Here is a 20114-nt window from a genome sequence, read left to right as displayed (position 1 = left end):
CAACAATGTTTTTTGTTTTTTGTTTCTTGTGGAATCTCTTTCCAGAGGTGATCACTGCATTCTTTCAATGAGTATTTCTTCCTCAGTTTCTAGAATATTGGGGCAGTTTTCTGTAATGATATCTTGTGGAATAATATCCAGGTTTTTTTTTGTTTTGTTTTGTTTTTGGTCATAGTTTTTAGGTAAGCTAATAATTTTTAAATTGTCTCTTCTGGATCTATTTTCCATGTTAGCTGTTTTGGCAATGAGTTGTTTCACATTTTCTTCCATTTTTAAAAATCTGTTTGACTGATTCTTGCTATCTCACAGTCATTAGTTTCCATTTACCTTATTTTAGTTTTAAATGTGTGATTTTCTTCAATTATCTTTTATATCTCTTTTTCCACTTGGAAAAATTAAGGATTGTTTTCTTCAGACATGTTTTCCTTCCTTTTCCAAGCTGTTGACTCTCTCCTGCATACCTCTCATTTCTGTTCTCATTTTTCTTCTACTTTTCTTATTTGCCTTTTGAAGTATTTTATGAGCTTTTCCTAGAAGCCTCTTTGGGTTTCAGACAAATTCATATCACTCTTGGAGATTTCTTCTGTGGACATTTTGTCCTCATCTGAGTTTGTGTTTTTTTCTGCCTTGTAACGGTAACAGTTTTTTTATGATCAAGGTTCTTTTCTGTTTCTTGCTGATTTTCTTTCCTTTTCTTTTGGTATTTTCTCTCTCTTTTTTTAAACTTTTATTGTTAAGCTCTGCTCCTGGAGTAAAAGGAATGCTGTCCTAAGCTTCCTGTGTAGTTCTAAGCCTTGGCTTCTAGCACAGGAACTCCTTATATTTGCAGGGAATAGTTTTGTCTGGTCTGCTTAGAGAACAGCCTGGTTTCCCAGTTTGCCTTCTTAGCTGGGACTAGAAGCTGTCCCACTGATACAGTCCTCTACTGAGCCAGGACTGAAGGTATTAGTTGCTGATTTTTTGTGATCAAGGCCTTCTTACAGCTTTCTCAGAGTCTATCTGATCTGGCATGAACACCCTTTTCACCCCAGTGAGACAGCTTTCTTGAAGTTTTTTCAATCTTTCTTGATCTAGTGAGTGGTTTCATTCCATCAGATTCTGTCCAGAAGTTTGTTTTCATGTGATTTTTAAGGAAAACAAGACCTCAAACATCTTCCTGACCTTATTCTGCCATCTTGACTCTACTCTTGGAAGTCTCCAGGACAATTTTCTTGGATTATCAAGAAAACACTCTTTAAAAAAATAGAATTGATGAAATATGGCAAAATTCCACTGAACAAAACAACTACTTTCAAAGTAGAATTTTCAAGTAGAAAAGGAGTTACAAAATATAGTTAAGCAAAATACTTCCTTAAAAATTAGGACAGGGCAAAGGAAACTAATCATTGTATAGAGATCAAAAATCAATCCATTAAATCAGAAGAATAAAAATATAGGAGAAAATGTAAAATACTTCATTGAAAAAAAATTTGTCCTGCAAAAATAGATCTAAGTAAGAGCATTTGAGAATTATTGTACCACCTGAAAGCCCTGATTTTTTTTTTAAGTACATTTTTCAAGAAATTGTTAAGTAAGACTGCTCTGGTATCTTAGAATCAAATGATAAAATATTCATTGAAGGAGTCCAGGATTCACTTCCTGAAAGAAATATCAAAATGAAAGCTCCAAGGAATATTACAACCAAATTCCAAAATTATCAGGACAAAGAAAAAACATTCTAAACTGCCAAAATTAAATTATTCAATTATGGGGAAGCCACACTCAGAATTTCACAAGATATAGAATTTCTACAGTAAAGAATTAGAAGGTTTGCAATATGATATTTAGGAAAGCAAATGAGCTTTTATTATAACCAAGAATCAACTACCCAAGAAAACTGAGTATTATCTTTCAGGGGAAAACACAGATATTAAATAAAATAGGGGACTTTCAAACTTTTCTGATGAAAAGACCAGAGATAAACAGAAAATTTGATATTCAAATATGAAACTCAAGAGAAGCATAAAAGATAACCAGGAAAGGAAAAAAAGAAACACATGTTTTGTTGTTGTTGTTTTTAATTAGAACAAACTGTTTACATCCCTATACATACAGATCCAAAAAAGTTAATTGCATTCAAAACAACAACAACAAAAAAGAATAGTTGGATCAGTTTACAATTCTACCAAATTAGGGATACTTATTTTATCACATATCTTCTGTCATTTTATTTTTTTTCCTGTCAAGTTAGCCAAATTTAGAGATTTATGGAATTTTAGAATTCAGTTTTAAAATTCTGCAGTTCTTGAATAGTTAGAGTATTTTAATATGATTATTGATAATTCTATTTGAATTTTAGTATTATTGATAATTTTAATTTCTTCTTCTGAAAACTACCTATTCATATTTTTGGAGAATGATTCTTTTTTTGAAAAAATGAATTTGGCTTAGTTCCCTAAGTATTTGAGAAATAAGGCTTTTATCAGAGAAACTTGCTGCCCCCCCAAAAAAATTCTTTGTTTTGTTTTGTTTCTCAATTTGAATCCACTGGTGTGTGATTTAAAGGAAAAAAAAAAAAAACAATCAAAATTTTCCGTTTTTACCTCCTATGGTTCTCTCTCTCTCTCTTGTTTGTTCATAAACTCCTTTTTTCCCTAGATCTGACAGTTATTTTTTTCTGTGCTTCCATAATTTGCTTATGTTAATTTTGCTTTATGTTTAAATCATTAAAGTTTTTGTCTGTATATAGTTTAAGATGCAGGTCTATGTTTCTATTCTACCAACCTGCTTTTTGTTTCCTGATCAGTTTTTATCAAATTGTGAGTATTTACCCCCAAAAGAAAGTATCTTTGTGTTTAGTAAACTATAGATTACTATAATCAGAAATAAATTTTATATTATCTATTCTACTGATCTACTGATCCACCACTCCTTTTGTTATCTAGTATTAGACTGTTTTAATGATTACTGCTTTGGAATATACTTTGAGATGTTACTGGTAGGGAACTTCCCTTCACCTGTTTTATTATTGATTTGCTTGATATTCTTAAGCTTTTGTTCTTCCAGATTGATTTTGTTACTCTTTTATTCTAGTTCTTTAAGACAATTATTTGGTAGCTTGGTATGTAACAGAAACAAAAAAAGAATAAATTTATCTAGATAGTTTTGTCATTTTAATTATATTGACCCAGCCTACCCATGAGCAATAAATATTTCTCCAGTTATTTAGATGTGAAAATTTCTTTGTAATTGTGTACCTATAGATCTTGTGCATGTCTCAGTAGGTAGAGGCAGAAGTATTTTATTCTGTGTACATTTATTTTTAATGGAATTTTCCTTTCTATTTTTTCCTGCAGAGTTTTGTTAGTAAAATGTAGTAATGCAAATAAGTTATGTATCTTCATTTCATATCCTGCAACTTTGCTGAAATTATTGTTTCATCTAATTTTAGTGGATTATCTAAGTATACCATCATATCATCTGCAAAGAGTAGGATAAAATCCTACTTTGTTGCCTATTTTTTCCTAAAATTTTTTTATCTTTTTGTTATAGTTAGCATTTCTAATATAATATTGAATAATAATAATAATACACATCCTTCCTTCATCTTTGATCTTATTAGGGAAGGTTAAAGGTATATTTTACAATATTATTATTAAAATAAATTACCCCAAAATTTTAGTCACTTGTTAAGTTAAAGTTTATGTTAAATTTATGCAATGTGGGCCTATAAAGTAAGTGACAAAAAAAAAAAAAATGCTGACATGCAGAAAATTTCAGTTTTCTTTTTAACACATACTTAAGTAAAGAAAGCCGAACAGAGAATCAACAAAACAAATCTATTACCGAGCCTTCAAACTCATTAAATTTTACAGCTTAAAACCAAGGATGTTTTAGGTTCTTCCTAATTGAAGAAAGAAAGGTGGGGAGGGGCGAAGAAATCTTATGACAAAGAGTTATGCTATACCTCTGTGTATTTTATTGTTGGTTATTTAAAAAAGCAGAACTAGGCAGTGCTTTCAAAGTGTCTTTGTGATTTTTTTTTTTCTCTCTGAGACTTATTTCTTGCTCTCCCAGCAATAAACATTTATCACTGGCATGCTGGTGTTAAACTTCACCCACTGCTAGATTATTAGATACTTGAAAGATAACACAAGTTTATGCTTTGTGGCTTGGAATTCAATTTTTATTGACTTTATTTTTTCCTATGGGTACTGTATAATCTTATGGTAAATATGAATGGAAGAAGTTAGATTTTTCTGTATAATTGCCTTTTAGAAGAAAAATATGATAAGAGATCTGTATAGTCATCTCAACATTATTTACTTTGTGCCTAAAGGTTCTGAATATACTAAACTGTACATTATTACTTGGATTTTGATTACCACTTCCCTTCCCCTTTAACAGTCTTCTTGAGTCAAGGTTGTGAAAGGTATAGAAAGTCTTTCTTTCCTCCTCAATAAAAAAATGACAATGATGAATATGGAGCCAAAATAATTATGATTTACTGCTGCCACTTTAAAAGTTATTCAGTCTATCATTAAAAAACTGCTACTGACATGGAGTTATGTTGATGATGACATTGTGCCTGATGAAAAATGAAAACCAGTAAAAACCAATTTGGATGTGTTATATACACACACACACACACACACACACACACACACACATATATATATATTTGCCTTTTCCTCCAGTGTACAGAAATGTTTCTATTGAATTAGTTTTGGATATATTTTACATATACTTTGCCTTTTAGTCATAAATTATTTATTAATATTTTTATCTTGATAGAATGGACCTTATATTCCTTGATTTATAAATAAAAATATGGTCCTTGCCTTCAGGATCTTCAATCAAAATTCCCTCTACAAAATGTCACACATGTAGAATAAGAAATTTGTGATAGCTAAATTTCAGGTTGCATATTATTCTTCAACTTTATGGGTATGTTTAGTACTAATGAAAGTGAAGACCTCTTGTTTTTTTTTTTTTTTTTTTTTTTTTTTTTGTTGTTGTTTGTTTGTTTGCTTGTTTTTAAGAAAATAAAATTACTTGGAAATAAATGCTGCATTGCCTATGTTCTGTTACTGAAAAGATAGGAATAATTTAGTTAGTTAAGCAATTTATCACTTGTAACTTAGGAAAGAACCTGTGGAAAGTTGAATTCCAACTTAGAAGAAATCTGGCTTCTTTGAAGCCTTTAATGCCTTTGATGCTTAGTGGTTTTACAGTTTTGTTTAACTTTTTTTAGTGAAACTTTCCTCACATGTAAAATGAATATTAAAATAAATAGTAAGTGCTTAATAAATATATGTTGACTTAGCTTAAAAATAATTGCAGAATCTACCTCAATAACAATGTTATAAGGCACAAATGATAGAAGGAGGGCAAATTGTTTCATGGATCTTAAAGTCGCATATAAATGCCCACTATTATCGATATTACTGCCAAGATGACTTATAAAAATCTGTGGCTTGATTTTGTCCTACACTGCTAACAGAAGTCAAGGTACATTAGGAATTCAAAAGGAAACACTACAATTTAAATACAAATAACTGTGTTATGCCTAACAAAGGTTATCTTGCATAATTATATAATTTTGCCAAGTTTATTTCCTGTTTCCTCAAGTAAATTTATGCCTAAACCATAAAATAAAAAACTTGGTCAATTTAGCATTTGAATCTCTTTGCCATCCATCTTCAGCCTAAATTTTCATTTCTTTATATTATATTTTCTTTTAATGAAATTAAAAAATACTAATATAATTGAATATACAAAAACAAAAAAAAATTAACAATTTGTCATAATGTCTTATGAAGAATTATTTAAACATATGTTGAATCTAACATATTAATAACAAAATAACCATGCTTATATGTCACTGCATAATTTCTTTTTCATGGGTTTTTAAAATATTTCATTGTTTGTTTTTTTTTCCTTTTGAAGCAACTAGATGGCATAGAGAAAAGAGTACTAGTATGGAATCAAATCTGGCCTCAGACATTTACTAACTATATGACTCTTTCCAAATCTCTTGACTAGTTTCTTCAATTTTCAAATGAGGAAAACAATAGCGCCTACCGTGTAGGGTTCCAGTTTTTGAGTGACTTCCAGTTTTTGAGAATTTTTGTTGTAGCTGTTGTTATTAAATGGTGAGTCCATATCTCAGGAATAGTTATCCTTGTGTTGATCAAGGACAATGCTTTTATATTTCCTTGTTGAGAATATTATATACCTCAATTGTTCCATTGACCAACTTTCTATTTTTTAACACTAGAAAGTAGCATTGATGATTATATTTATAATATTTATAATTTTTATTAATTTGTTATAATGTAATTTAAGATATAGTATAGATAGGCCCCTTTTATTCTCACTATTGTTTTCATTATTTCCTATAAGATTCTTGACCTTTTGTTACTGGAAATTTTTTGCATTATTTTGTATATTTCTATAAAATAACCTAGTATTAATTTGATTAGTAAAGCAACAATCATTTTAATTATATTAGGATGGCTCTCTCTATATATATGATATAACTCAAATTATGTATTTTCCTTTATTTCTGTGAAAAATACTTTTTAGTTGCATTCATATAAATTCTGAGTGTGTCTTTATTGGAATGTTTGCATATATTTTGTGCATTTTTAGATATTTTGAAAGGAATTTCTTTTTTTTTTTTTTTGACTGTTGGTGTGTGACTTTGTGTATGTGTAGAGTATACACACATGTATGTAAAAGTTTATGACTGTGTGAGTTTATTTATTTATTTTTAGGATTTTTTTTTTTTTATTTTAGGATATTTTATTATTTTTAAATTATTTTTAGGAAATCTTGAGTCCTCTATATAAATCATATGCAAATAGTATTTTTTTTCTTTTTTTTCTTATTCTTTCTATTGCTTTAGTTGTTTTATTGCAGGGCCTACCATTTTTAGTACTGGTAATGGAAACAGACATTGTTTACATCTAATCTTTTGGAAAAGACGTCTAGTTTTGTTTTTGTTTGTTTTGTTTTTAGTTTTTTGTTTTTCCTTTATAAAAAGTGTTAGCTGTAAAGGACTGAAACTATGAAAAGGTTGAAACTATGAAACAGACAACCGAACAGTTAAGGCTAATTACCTATTTGATATAAGACAATGACTCTATTAGCATATGTTTTTAAAAATGGCTCTTCTCACTGTTTGGTGCTTACTCAATGTTTGGTGTATATAGATAATCATAGTCAAGGATTAGAGGATGGAGTGAGACAGGCCAGACCTCACTTGGTGGCAGGACAAGGAGGAGAAAGGTGGCGATTCTGGACTCCAGAATTGAGGAGAGATCTTTGGCAAAACTCTTGGAAGTTTGTCTGCTTCTTTAACTTCTCCCCCTAAAGATCAAGGACTTTTACTTATCCTGACTCTGGCTGATCCTGAGGCCTCCAGGGAGCTATCTTGGACTTAACTGTTAGCTCTTTATTTTAGACACATATGCTTACATCAGAAAGATTTGTATATTCCTGTTGATGTAAACTGAGATCTTTTTTGGGAAAAATGATGTAACCTTGGGGGGGGGGGGAAGGGAGAGGCAGATATTCCCAAACCTTGGGAAAAGCATACCTTATCAGACAAACCCTTCCCAAGTAAAGTGGCTTCATTCAATCGGAGATCTTGGTCAAATCACCCTCCATTGAAACTGAGATCTTTTGGAGGTGGCCTGGATCCCCTTCAGAAAATTCCCAGACTATAATAACTATAAGCTCTCCTAAAAGGTTAATGGAAGGAGGTTGTGCTAGGTTGGCAAGGCTTGCTAGTAATCATCAGGCACATATGAGTGGAAGGATTGTTTGGAGACCTCGAGTTAGAATTAAGGTTCGACTGTGGATGCGTTTGTAGTTAGTGCTGGCTAGAGAGAATAGTATTAAAGAGGTAAGCCCATGGGCGATTATTAGTATTGTTGCTCCTATGAAGTCGAGAGGGGATTGTATGAGGGCAGCAATAATTATTAATTAATATAATCAGATATAATTAATTAAAATTAATTAATATAAATAATTAAGATAATTACTGGGGAAAAACCTTCAAACTCCCAGTTAAGTGATTTTATTCAATTGGAGATCTCTGACTCATGGTCCTTTATTGATTATCCCAGACAGCAATCAGCCCCAGGACACCATTTGCCCATATAACCAGGGGTCTGTTAACACACCTTTGGCAAATTCCTAATTAAAAATTTTACCCACTAAGACAGCCTCCTTCTAGGTGAACAATAAAACATCCTTTTTTGCCACAGATTTTGGGTTTATAAATTCTTTAGCATTGGATTGTTGTCTCTGAGCAGTGGGGATCTCACTCCTATTCCCACACCTCATCACTGTGGTTTTGAAATTTAATAACATTAATTTAATTTGAAATTTAATAATTTCCTACCTATATTTTATCAACAGTTTTCTACCATTTCTAGTGATATATCCATATCATTTTTGTTATTAATTGTTGGAATCCTTACTAACTGCTAACTAATTAGAGTTTATCTAATCTTACAAGAAGATGTTTTGGCCAGAACCTGAAACAAGGTACTAAGTAGAACTAATCAATACAAGGCTTGTGTTCCCACCTTTACTCATTGGAGTCCACAAGTATGCTAGCTTCACAAAGTACACTTTCTAACTTCAAGGGAGTCCACACCTCCCTTAAAAAGCTCATTGGGCCAGAAAGCACTATGGGAGAAAACCCATAATCCCATTCTCTCAGAAGAGGCAGATAAAAGGCCAGAGATGAGGGATCTATGGCAGAATACATTTTTTTCCTCTTGGCTGGCTGATTGCGCTGGACTCGAGAGGAGCGACTCTGGTGCAGAGAACACTTTGACGGATTTCAGTAGATCTACGCCAGAAGTCCTCTCTCCGCGGCAAGTTGATGGCTGGGCTCCCCAGAAGGAGATAAGAGAGACCTTCCATCTCTGTCTTGGTTGGAGGCAGAAGAAAGCAGAGGCAGAGGCTGAAGGACAGAACCTTTGGATTTGGAGACATCCGAAGGGCTCCAAGCCTCTAAACCGGCTTTGCCTTGAGAAGAACAGGAATTCCAACATTTGAACTCATAACAATTAATATGTTCTACTATGTTCAGATTTTTCTTAATATCAAACCAACTTTGCATTCCTAGTAGAAAATAGTGACATGATCATAGTATACAATATTTTTAATATACTACCATAGCTTCCTTGCAAAAACTTTTTTTTTTCATTTTGTTTGCCTGCTCTTTGTTCAGAGTTATCAGTGCTTGGTTGAATTTATATATGTTCTTAGTTAAAATCTTCACTTTCTTTTTAAATATTCTCATTTTGTTTTTTATCTCTTATTTCAAAATATCTTTAATTTCTTTTATCTACCCTGGATCCTTATGACTATGCTATTTTTTTTTTCCTGATTCTATTATGATTATTTCAACTATTTTTTCCTGCAGAATGTTTTGTTTGTTTGTTTGTTTGTTTTGGTTTTGGTTTTGGTTTTGGTTTTGGTGTGTGTGTGTGTGTGTGTGTTTAGGGCATAGTATTTCTTCACTGAGACAAGAGTTTTCTTCCATTGACTCATGTCTTCCATTTCAGTTCCTGCATTAGAACTTTTTTGTTAAGGCTGGGATCTGTTCACTCCTGTCTTATAGAGTAGCATAGCTAGATCCAAGTTCTTTTTTCTAATTGAAACCCCAGAGTGAAGAGATATATAAATTTCAGGCCCTTTCAGGGGGCTTTGTCTCAACAAATGTAGTTGCTGGATTTTGGCCTTAAACCCTGCCACTGAGTAATAGTTTACTCTGCCATCTTTCACAGCTCTGGCTTTAAACCACAGTCCTGGTCTGGAATTGGAACTGGATGAATCCACTGAAGTTTACATCAGTTTCTTCAGTTTTCTTTAGACACTGGATATGCAAGATACCCAGAAATTCATGATTTTAGACTTCAATCCCTGAAGTGATTGTGATCAGTCATTTTGTTTTGTTTTCTTTTTAGGGAAGTTTACTCTAGTAATCCTGGGTCCTCAGAATATATTGGCCTTGAATCATTATCTTTTTCAGTCATATGATTGGAGATGCTTATCTTCAAGCTTTGATCCATGGAGCAATAATACTAGATATGAATCTGATTTCAAAACAGTATGACAGAGTTCTGTGACCAACAATCACTTTTCTTTGCCTAATTTCCTTGTACTTTAATTTATTGGAGAGACCTCAAGTGCTAAAATAATCCCTGCTTGAGAAATATATTTTTCCCCTTTGATTCTATTGTTTCAAATGCTATGCTTCAAAAAAGCATTCTTTGAGAAATTGAGAATGGCTGAATTTTTTTTACATTGTTCTTTTACTCAAATGCCTGCCCATCTCATTTTTTCTTTCTTTCTTTTATTTTTTTTAATTATAACTTTTTATTGACAGAATATATGCATGGGTAATTTTTTTACAACATTATCCCTTGCACTCACTTCTGTTCTAACTTTTCCCTTCCATTCCTTCACTCCCTCCACTAGATGGCAGGCAGTCTTATACATGATAAACATGTTATAGTATACACTAGATACAATATATGTGTGTATAACAATACAGTTCTCTTGTTGCACAAGAATTGGATTCAGAAGGTAAAAATAACCTGGGAAGAAAAACAAAAATGCAAATAGTCCACAATGATTTCCCAGTGTTCCTTCACTGGGGGTAGCTGATTCTGTCCATCATTGATCAATTGGAACTGAATTAGATCTTCTCTTTGTTGAAGATATCCACTTCCATCAGAATACATCCACATATAGTATTGTTGTTGAAGTGTATAGTGATCTCTTGGTTCTGCTCATTTCACTCAGCATCAGTTCATGTAAATCTCTCCAAGCCACTCTGTAATCATCCTGCTGGTCATAGAACAATGATATTCCATGACATTCATATACCACAATTTACCCAACCACTCTCCAATTGATGGGCATCCATTCATTTTCCAATTTCTAGTCACTAGAAAAAGGGCTGCCACAAACATTTTGACACATACAGGTCCCTTTCCCTTCTTTAGTATAACTTTGGGATATAAGCCCAGTAGTAACACTGCTGGATCAAAGGGTATGCGCAGTTTGAGATATTTTTGAGCATAGTTCCAAATTGTTCTCCAGAATAGTTGGATGTCTTCACAACTCCACCAACAATGGATAAGTGTCCCAGTTTTCCCACATCCCCTCAACAGTCATCATTATTGTTTCCTGTCATCTTAAGACAATCTGACAGTGTAGTGGCATTTCAGAGATGTCTTAATTTGCATTTCTCTAATCAATAGTGATTTGGAACACCCTTTCATATGAGTACAAATAGTTTCAATTTCATGATCTGAAAATTATCTGTTCATATCCTTTGACCATTTATCAATTGGAGAATGGCTTAATTTCTTATAAATTAAAGTCAATTCTCTATGTATTTTGGAAATGAGGCAGTTATCAGAACCTTTAACTGTAAAAAAAAAATGTTTTCCCAGTTTATTGTTTTTCTTTTAATCTTGTTTGCATTAGTTTTGTTTGTACAAAGGCTTTTTAATTTGATATAATCAAAATTTTCTATTTCGGGACCAATAATGATTTCTAATTCATCTTTGGTCACAAATTTCTTCATCCTCCAAAAGTCTGAGAGGTAAACTATCCTATGTTCCTCTAATTTATTTATAATCTCACTCTTTATGCCTAAATCATGGACCCATTTTGGTCTTATCTTGGTGTATGGTTTTAAGTGTGGGTCCATGCCCAGTTTCTGTCATACTAATTTCTATTTTCCCAGCAGTTTTTGACAAATAGTGAATTCTTATCTCAAAAGTTGGGATCTTTGGGTTTGTCACATACTAGATTGCTACAGTTATTGACTATTTTGTTCTGTAAACCTAAATTATTCCACTGATCAACTAATCTATTTCTTAGCCTATACCAAATGGTTTTGGTAACTGCTGCTTTATTCCCTTGAAATTCTTGACCTTTTGTTCTTCCATATGAATTTTATTGTTATTTTTCTAGGTCATTAAAATAGTTTTTTGGGAATCTGATTGGTATAGTTTTAAATAAATAAATTCGTTTGGGTAGTATTGTCATCTGTATTATATTTGCTCACCCTATCCAAGAGCGTTTAATATTTTTCCAATTGCTTAGAGATGACTTTATTAGAGTGGAAAGTGTTTTGTAGTTTTGCTCATATAGTTCCTGATTTTCCCTTGGCAGATATATTCCCAAATATTTTATACTATTGGTAGCTTCTTTAAGTGGAATTTCTCTTTGTAACTCTAACTGTTGGAGATGGGTAATAATATATAAGATTGCTGATGACTTATGTGGGTTTATTTTGTATCCTGCAACTTTGCTAAAGGTGTGGATTATTGCTAATAGCTTTTTAGTAGAATCTCTGGGATTCTCATCATATCATCAGCAAAAAATGATAATTTGGTTTCCTCATTACTTACTCTTAATTCCTTTAATCTCTTTATCAACTCTTGTTGCTAAAACTAATATTTCTAATACGATATTGAATAATAATGATGATAGTGGACAACTTTGTCTCACTCCTAATCTTACTGGGAATGATTCCAGTTTATCCCCATTACATATGATCTTACTGATGGTTTTAAATATATACACTGGACTATTTTAAGGAAAAGTCCATTTATTCCTATACTCACAAGTGTTTTTAATAGGAATGGATGTTGGATTTTATCAAATCCTTTTTCTGTATCTATTTAGATGATCGTATGGTTTTTTTGTTAATTTGGTTATTGATATAGTTGATTATGCTAATAGTTTTCTTGCTATTGAACCAGCCCTGCATTCCTGGTATAAATCCTACTTGGTCATAGTGTATTATCCTTGGGATGATTTTCTGTAATCTTTTTGCTAATATTTTATTTAAGATTTTAGCATCAATATTCATTAGGGAGATTGGTTTATAATTTTCTTTCTCTGTTTTCCACGTACCTGGTTTAGGTATCAGTACCATGTCTGTGTCATAAAAGGAATTTGATAGGATTCCTTCAAACCCTATTTTTTCAAATAGTTTATATAGCATTGGAATTAATTGTTCTTTAAATATTTGGTAGAATTCACATGTAAATCCATCTGGTCCTGGAGATTTTTTCTTAGTTAGTTGATTAATAGCTCTTCTACTTCTTTTTCTAAGATGGGACTGTTTGACCTATTTGCTTTTTCCTCTGTTAATCTGGGCAAGCTATAATTTTGAAGATATTCTTCCATTTCATTTAAGTTATTGAATTTATTGGCATAAAATTGGACAAAGTAACTCCTAATTATTACTCTAATTTCCTCTTCATTAATGCTGAGTTCCTCTTTTTCATTTTTAGACTAACGATTTGATTTTCCTCTTTCCTTTTTTTATCATATTTACTAAGGGTTTATCTATTTTGTTGTGTTTTTTTTTTTTCATAGAACCAACTCTTAATTTTATTAATTAATTCAATAGTTTTTTTTTTTTTATTTTCAATTTTAATAATCTCTCCTGTTATTTTTAGAGTTTCAAGTTTAGTATTTGACTGGGGGGTTTAATTTGTTCCTTTTCTAGCATTTTGAGTTGCAAGCCCAATTCATTGACCTTCTCTTTCTCCATTTTATGCAAGTAGACCTCTAGGGACATGAAATTTCCCCTTTTTTACCCCTTTGCCTGCATCCCACACATTTTGGTATGATGTTTCATTATTGCCATTTTTTGGGGGTGAAGTTATTAATTATGTCTGTGATTTGTTGTTTCACCCAATCATTCTTTAGTATGAGATTATTTAGTTTCCAATTATTTTTGGTCTACTTTCCCCTGGTTTTTTTATTGAATTTAATTTTCATTGCCTCATAGTCTGAAAAGGATCCATTTACTATTTCTGCCTTACTGCATTTGAGTTTGAGGTTTTTAATCTCCTAATATATGGTCAATTTTTGTATAGGTTCCATGAACTGCTAAGAAGAAAGTATACTCTCCTCTGTCTCCATTTAATTTTCTCTACAGATCTATCATACCCAACTTTTCTAGCATTCTATTTACCTCTTTGACTTCTTTTTTATTTATTTTGTGGTTTGATTTATTTAATTCTGAGAGTACAAGGTTGCAATCTCATACAATTATAGTTTGCGGTCTATTTCTTCTTGCAGTTCTTTTAATTTCTCTTTTAAGAATTTAGATGGTACACCACTTGGTGCATATGTTTAATATTGATATTGCTTCATTATCTATGCTACTTTTTAGCAAGATATAATGTCCTTTCATATCTCTTTTAATTAGATCAATTTTTGCTTTTGCTTGATATGAGATCAGGATGACTACCCCTGCTTTTTTTTTTTTTTTTTTTTTATTTCCCCTGAAACATAATAAATTCTGCTCCAGCCTTTTACCTTTACTCTGCATGTGTTATCTTGCTTCAAGTGTGTTTCCTGTAAACAACATAGTGTAGGATTCTGGCTTTTAATCCAGTCTGCTATCCACTTCCTCTTTATTGGGGAGTTTACTCCCATTCACATTTGTGGTTAAAATGACTAATTCTGTATTACTTCCCATCTTGTTAACCCCTACTTATGCTTTTCTCCTTTCCTTTCCCCTTACCTCCCTCCCCAGTATTAAACTTGCAAGCACTACTTGCTTCTCATAACCCTCCCTTTTCAGGATCCCTCTCCCCATCTTAGAGTTACTCTCCCATTTTACCCCATTTCCTCACAATTTCTGTATTCCTTTCTGCTTAGCTTACTCCTTCCCTTTTCACTTTTCCCCTCCCACTTTTCAATGAGGTGAGAGAAGTTTCTCCATAAATCGAATGTCTAATATTTTTCTCTTTAAGCCAATTCTGATGAGAGTAAGATACACAGTATGTCCATCCCCCTCCCTTCTTTCTTTCAGATATAATAGGTTTCCTTTGCTTTTTCATGAGATGCAGTACCCCCACTTTACCCTTTTTCTGGTACAATTTCTTTTCCACCTCTAGTTTCTAGAACAAATTATACATGTGTTCTTTATGTATCTTTATGACAGAAATATAGTTCCCAAGGTTTGTTTGTTTTTTTTTTGTTTGTTTGTTTGTTTGTTTTTTACCTTTTTATGTTTCTCTTGAGTCCTATATTTGGAGATCAATCTTTTTTGTTTAGTTCTGGTTTTTTCATCAGAAATATATGAAATTCACCTATTTCATTGAATATCCATATTCTTCCCTGGAAAAATAAGCTCATTTTGGCTGAGTAAGTTATTTTTGGCTACATTTGTGCCTTTCAGAATATCAGATTCTAGGTCCTTCAATCCTTTAATGGATGCTGCTAGATTCTGAATAATCTTTATCGTGACTCCTCTATATTTGAATTTTTTTTTCCTAGCAGCTTGTAGTATTTTTTCCTTGGTCTGATAATTCTGGAATTTAGCCACAATATTTCTTGGAGTTTTGATTTTAGGGAACCTTTCAGTAGGTGATCTATGAATTTTTTCAACATCTATTTTACCTTCTGTTTCTATAACATCTGGGCAGTTCTCTTTGATAATTTCCTGGAAAATAGTGTCCAGGCTCTTTTTTTCACCATATTTTTCAGGAAGTTCAATAATTATTATATTATCTCTCCTAGATCTATTTTCCAGGTCTATTGTTTTCCCAAGAATGTATTTGACATTTTTTCCATTATTTCATTTTTTTTTTTTTTTTTGTTTTGCTTGACTGATTCTTGGTGTGTCTTCAAGTCATTCAATTCCATTTGTTCAATTATGATTTTTAATGAAGTATTTTCTTCACTCCCTTTTAAAAATTTCTTCTTCTAATTGTTTTCTTCTAGAAGAATTGTAATTCTTCTAATGAGTTTTTAAGTGAGTTGTTTTGTTCTATGGAATTTTTTTTTTTCCATTTCGCTAATTTTATTTTTTAGAGAGCTATTTTCTTTTTCCAATTCACTAATTCTGTTTTCCTTGGAATTGTTTACCTTTTCCAATTCACTAATTCTGTTTTTCAAGGATTTGATTTCTTTATCCACTCTATCTTTAAATGAGTGGGATAACTTCACCAGACCCTCTTTCCAAGCTTCCCTTTCCTTTTTGCATGTTTCTTCTACCTCTCTTGTGAGAACTTTTTTTTATTTTCTTCTATGAGAGTCTTGTGTGTTGAAGACCAGATCATATCCCCCTTTGGGTATTCATCTTGGAGATAGTGTATTTTTAGTCTCCTCAGAGTTTCAGTCTGCTCTATATAGATCTATATAGAAGCTCTCTATTGTTAGAGCTTGCTTTAATTTTTTTGCTCATTTTGTCAAAGAAGAATCAAAGAAAACTAACAACAAAAACAAATGCAATCTGCTAATTTTATTTGGGGGGGGAAGGGGAGGCTGGATGGTATTACCAAGATTCCTCTACAGACTTCAGGGGGCAGCAGTGAGGTACTAGCAGGATAGCAATGGTGTGTCTGCACTCTGAGACTCTGAGGTGGGTGTGGCCTGAGAGGTCATGAGAGACCCTAGCTTTTCAGGGTTATAGTTTTTCCACCTGTGTTTTAGCTTCTCTGCTGATCTACTGGCTTGCTGCCAGAGAAAAGTAGCCACATTGTGGTAAAATTCTCCACACACCCCCCTTCCCCCCCGAAATAGCTGAGATCACACTCCACCCTGCTCAGGTCTGGTCAGTCTGAGCTGCCTGCCTTGCTCTCCCTTTCTGCTGTGCTCTCGTTGCCTGCCCTCAATCTGTATCTTATCTAACCATCTCCACTCTCGCGCAAAAACAGACCTTTTCAGGTGAGTTTCAAGGATATCTTCTGTTGGTAATCATTTGTGGGTTTTTTCAGTCAAGCACTAATTGTGAGGTTTGTCATGAAATAAAGTATCCTGATCTTCTAGTTCAATATTGAGAAGTGGTCATCAGGTCTTAATCTGAAGACCTCAACAGGAAGTTTTTTATTAGATAGAACCTAAATTTTTCTCTTTGTACTTTCCATTTGTTCTTCCTAGTTCTACTGTTTAGAACCAAACAGAAGAAGATTAATGTTTCTTTTTACAGTCTTTTTAAGGCATCTACATGTGACCTCTAAAATTCTCTTCTATATACTAAACTTTTCTAGTCCCTCTGACAAATCTTATGACAAAAATTTAAGGTTATTCACTTGGCAGGTGAATAACTTATTTATAAGATGGACTTGTTGGTTCATTCACAACTTTTAGCTTTTATGACAACTATATAAACACAAGTGTAATGTCAGAAACTCACATACATTCAATTCCACTATCTCTAATAAGATTTATTCATGTGACAAAATGAACAAAGAATAGGTGCTGAGAGAGTATCCTCTAAGAAATTGTAAAACTGAGGCAGTTAATGATCTTTACTAATCACCTTGATTTGCTCAAGCTCCCCTACTATGCAGAGACTAAATTGACTTGAGAACCAGAAGCAGAAGACAGATTGAACATTTCTTAAACTGCCAGTTTAATAACAATTGCTATTTATATTCAATTGATGGGTCCAGATAAGGGCTAATTGGGCTTGGTTTGGGAACTATTACTAACCAATCAATGAAAGCCAGAGCAATTTGAGTTTGAGGCATGATCCTTAAGAAGGAAATCTAGCCAGTAAACTCCAAGATATCTTGGGTGGTTTCAACATAAAATTAAAAAATATATATATATTCATTTGGGCTGAGCACCTACAGATAAAGAGTATGATACTTTATGTGAACAATAGGAAGGGGAAAAAAGATAGAAAGTAAAGGAGGAAGGGAGAGATAGAGGGAAAGAGAGAGGGAGACAGAAAGGCAAAAGAGGAGGAGGGAAGGAGCAGGCAAGAAAGAGAAACATATCTTTCTGTTAGATAGGAATCAAATAATCCTTATGTAATCTTCCCCATTGTCTTAAAATATTTATTAGATTTATAACATATGCACCACACCCTAACCTTCTCTGCTCTAAAAGTCACATACAAATGAACAGATAGACCATTGTAATTTGCAGACTTAATGGTTTTCTCTTCAACAGATGTTATTAGCCCATTCATTTGCAGGACAGTTCCCTAGTACTCAAAACATTCTGTATCTCACCATTTATCAGAATGTGTTTCTTCACAAATAGATTTTATCATTTCCCCTTATATGAATTTTAATAGCAGCTAATCTATATGTGTAACAAGTAGAACCTAAAGCTTTAAAAAAAAGTTCTCTAAAAGCGCTATGATTTATAGAAATTATAAAGTGTGCTAGTAGATACAGATGTAGAATATGTTGACTCCTTCAATAATCTTAAGGACTTCTTTATCAATACAGATAAATGCAATGTGCACCAGAGGTAATAGGCAAGATGGAACTAAGTACAGTTTTTAAAAATCTTATTCTTTTAAAAGTTAGCAAAATGTAGATCACAGCCAGACTTTGAATATCACTGTTTATGATGATGGTGGTGATCATGATCATGATAACATGTATATAATACTTTAAGATTTTTAGATTCTTACAATAATTTTGAGTGGTAGCATTGAGTTTAAACGGAGATGCCCAAAGGTTGGGGTTGTAGACCAGTATTGTGAGATGTCTCAAAATAATTTCCAGGCTTAAACCCATCTCCTAGTGAAGAGACAAAGTTTATTTTAATTGTAAGGCCAATTGAGGCAGTCTAAATTCCAAAAGGATTAGCAAAGAAATAGGAGGAAGAAAATACATTTATAGGAAAACACAGAAAGATCCAGTTCCTCATGTCACTGATATGCTTATTTTATGGCTTAAAGGAATAATTTGTTATATACTTCACCTTTAGTCTCAGAAATCCTGTTATCACTGATCAAAAGATTGTTATCTGGCAGTCAGCAATGTTTGTAGGGCAATACTATTGTATTCCTAAGGTCAGGAGACTTTAGGATCATTGACAAAGAGACTATTATAACAAAAGCACTCCTAACGTTTGAGGGCCTCAGAATTACTACTGTATTTCTCCTAGAAGTTGCACCTTGTAATTACCTGTTACTGGGTTCCTCATTTTAGAGATGAGGAAATTGAGGCAGATTAGGTTGAATGATTTGCTTTGAACTCAGACCTTCTTTACTTTAAGTTCTGTGCTCTAAGCACCATTACCTAGCTGCCTATAAACACAGTTAAAATAAAACAAAATATTAAAGTAATTGAGTTCATAGATTTGGAAAACCTGAGTTTTAAATCTGGGATGAAAAGAATCTTCCACCTATGCTAACATTTTTTTTTTTTAACTAAGATCTAGCTCCCCTAAGGTTTTTAAACCTAACATCAAATATTTAATTTAATATTTAGCTTTAGAATGAAGCCTTCACAATTTTCTCATTCCTTTCTATTTAAATATAATTTTGATGTGTTCCTTTAGCCACCAGAAAATCATGTCAAAAATAATAATAAACTAACTAAAAAATGTTGAGACCAGCAAGAATGGTTATATAACAGGAAAATTATATTTAGAATTTTTTTGTTAATTGATATTCCCTATTCCTAGATCATGAACATAAATGTTGATGAATATGTGTGGGAAAGTAAAACATGGGATTATGTAAAATGAGAAGAGAATAATCCTGTGTACCTGTTAACTCCCTCTACTCACCAAGAGGGTCTCAACTGGATTCCTTACCATTCCAGGTCTTCGGAAGTCTCTGGCGCAGCACCCCCCACTGGGTTCTTCCTCATAGTATACTCTATACGCCAGAAGTTGTTAAGCACAGCAAGCTTTTATTAAGCATTCTACATCTTCTCTAATGGCGTTCTCTCTCACGCAGTTACATTCCTCCTTTTATACCATCTCTTTACATCATCACACACCCAGATTTCCTTGTTTTTTGCCCTGCCAAGTTACAGGCTGCTCAATAACAAGATCATTAATCTCTGGGTAAACAACCTTTCACAACTGCCCTCATGTTTTTCTCCAGTGCACACAATGTTCCTCCCGCTCAGGCTATTTCCTGCTATACAGCTCTTTTGCCAAGTACACGTAGAATCACATAACATGTACCACAGAAATAGACCATAATGGTCAGTCCATGGAATTGTGAAATAACATCATCCAAGGAATTTAGTAGGACAGAGAAGATGATTACCATGGGTAATTTTCTATCTCTAAATAACCTACAATTAAGAAAAAAATGGCAATCATTTTTAAAGTTGATCACAGTTTAATAAGCCTTTGATTAA

At 32.7% G+C, this 20114-nt stretch overlaps 1 long non-coding RNA gene across 2 annotated transcripts in view; it reads right to left on the bottom strand.

Annotated features, from left to right (window-relative positions):
• Nucleotides 1–19727, bottom strand: part of LOC127554886 (uncharacterized) — a 67259-nt gene extending 47532 nt beyond the window's left edge. For both annotated transcript variants that reach the window (XR_007952097.1, XR_007952096.1), the window contains exon 1: nt 19558–19727. This is a non-coding gene — a long non-coding RNA (uncharacterized LOC127554886). The remainder of the gene's footprint in view (nt 1–19557) is intronic.
• Between the last annotated feature and the right edge of the window lie 387 nt (nt 19728–20114).

The sequence above is a fragment of the Antechinus flavipes genome, chromosome 1 (assembly GCF_016432865.1).
Source record: "Antechinus flavipes isolate AdamAnt ecotype Samford, QLD, Australia chromosome 1, AdamAnt_v2, whole genome shotgun sequence".
NCBI classification, from domain to species: Eukaryota; Metazoa; Chordata; class Mammalia; order Dasyuromorphia; family Dasyuridae; genus Antechinus; species Antechinus flavipes.
This window is presented reverse-complemented; position numbering and strand designations above follow the sequence as displayed.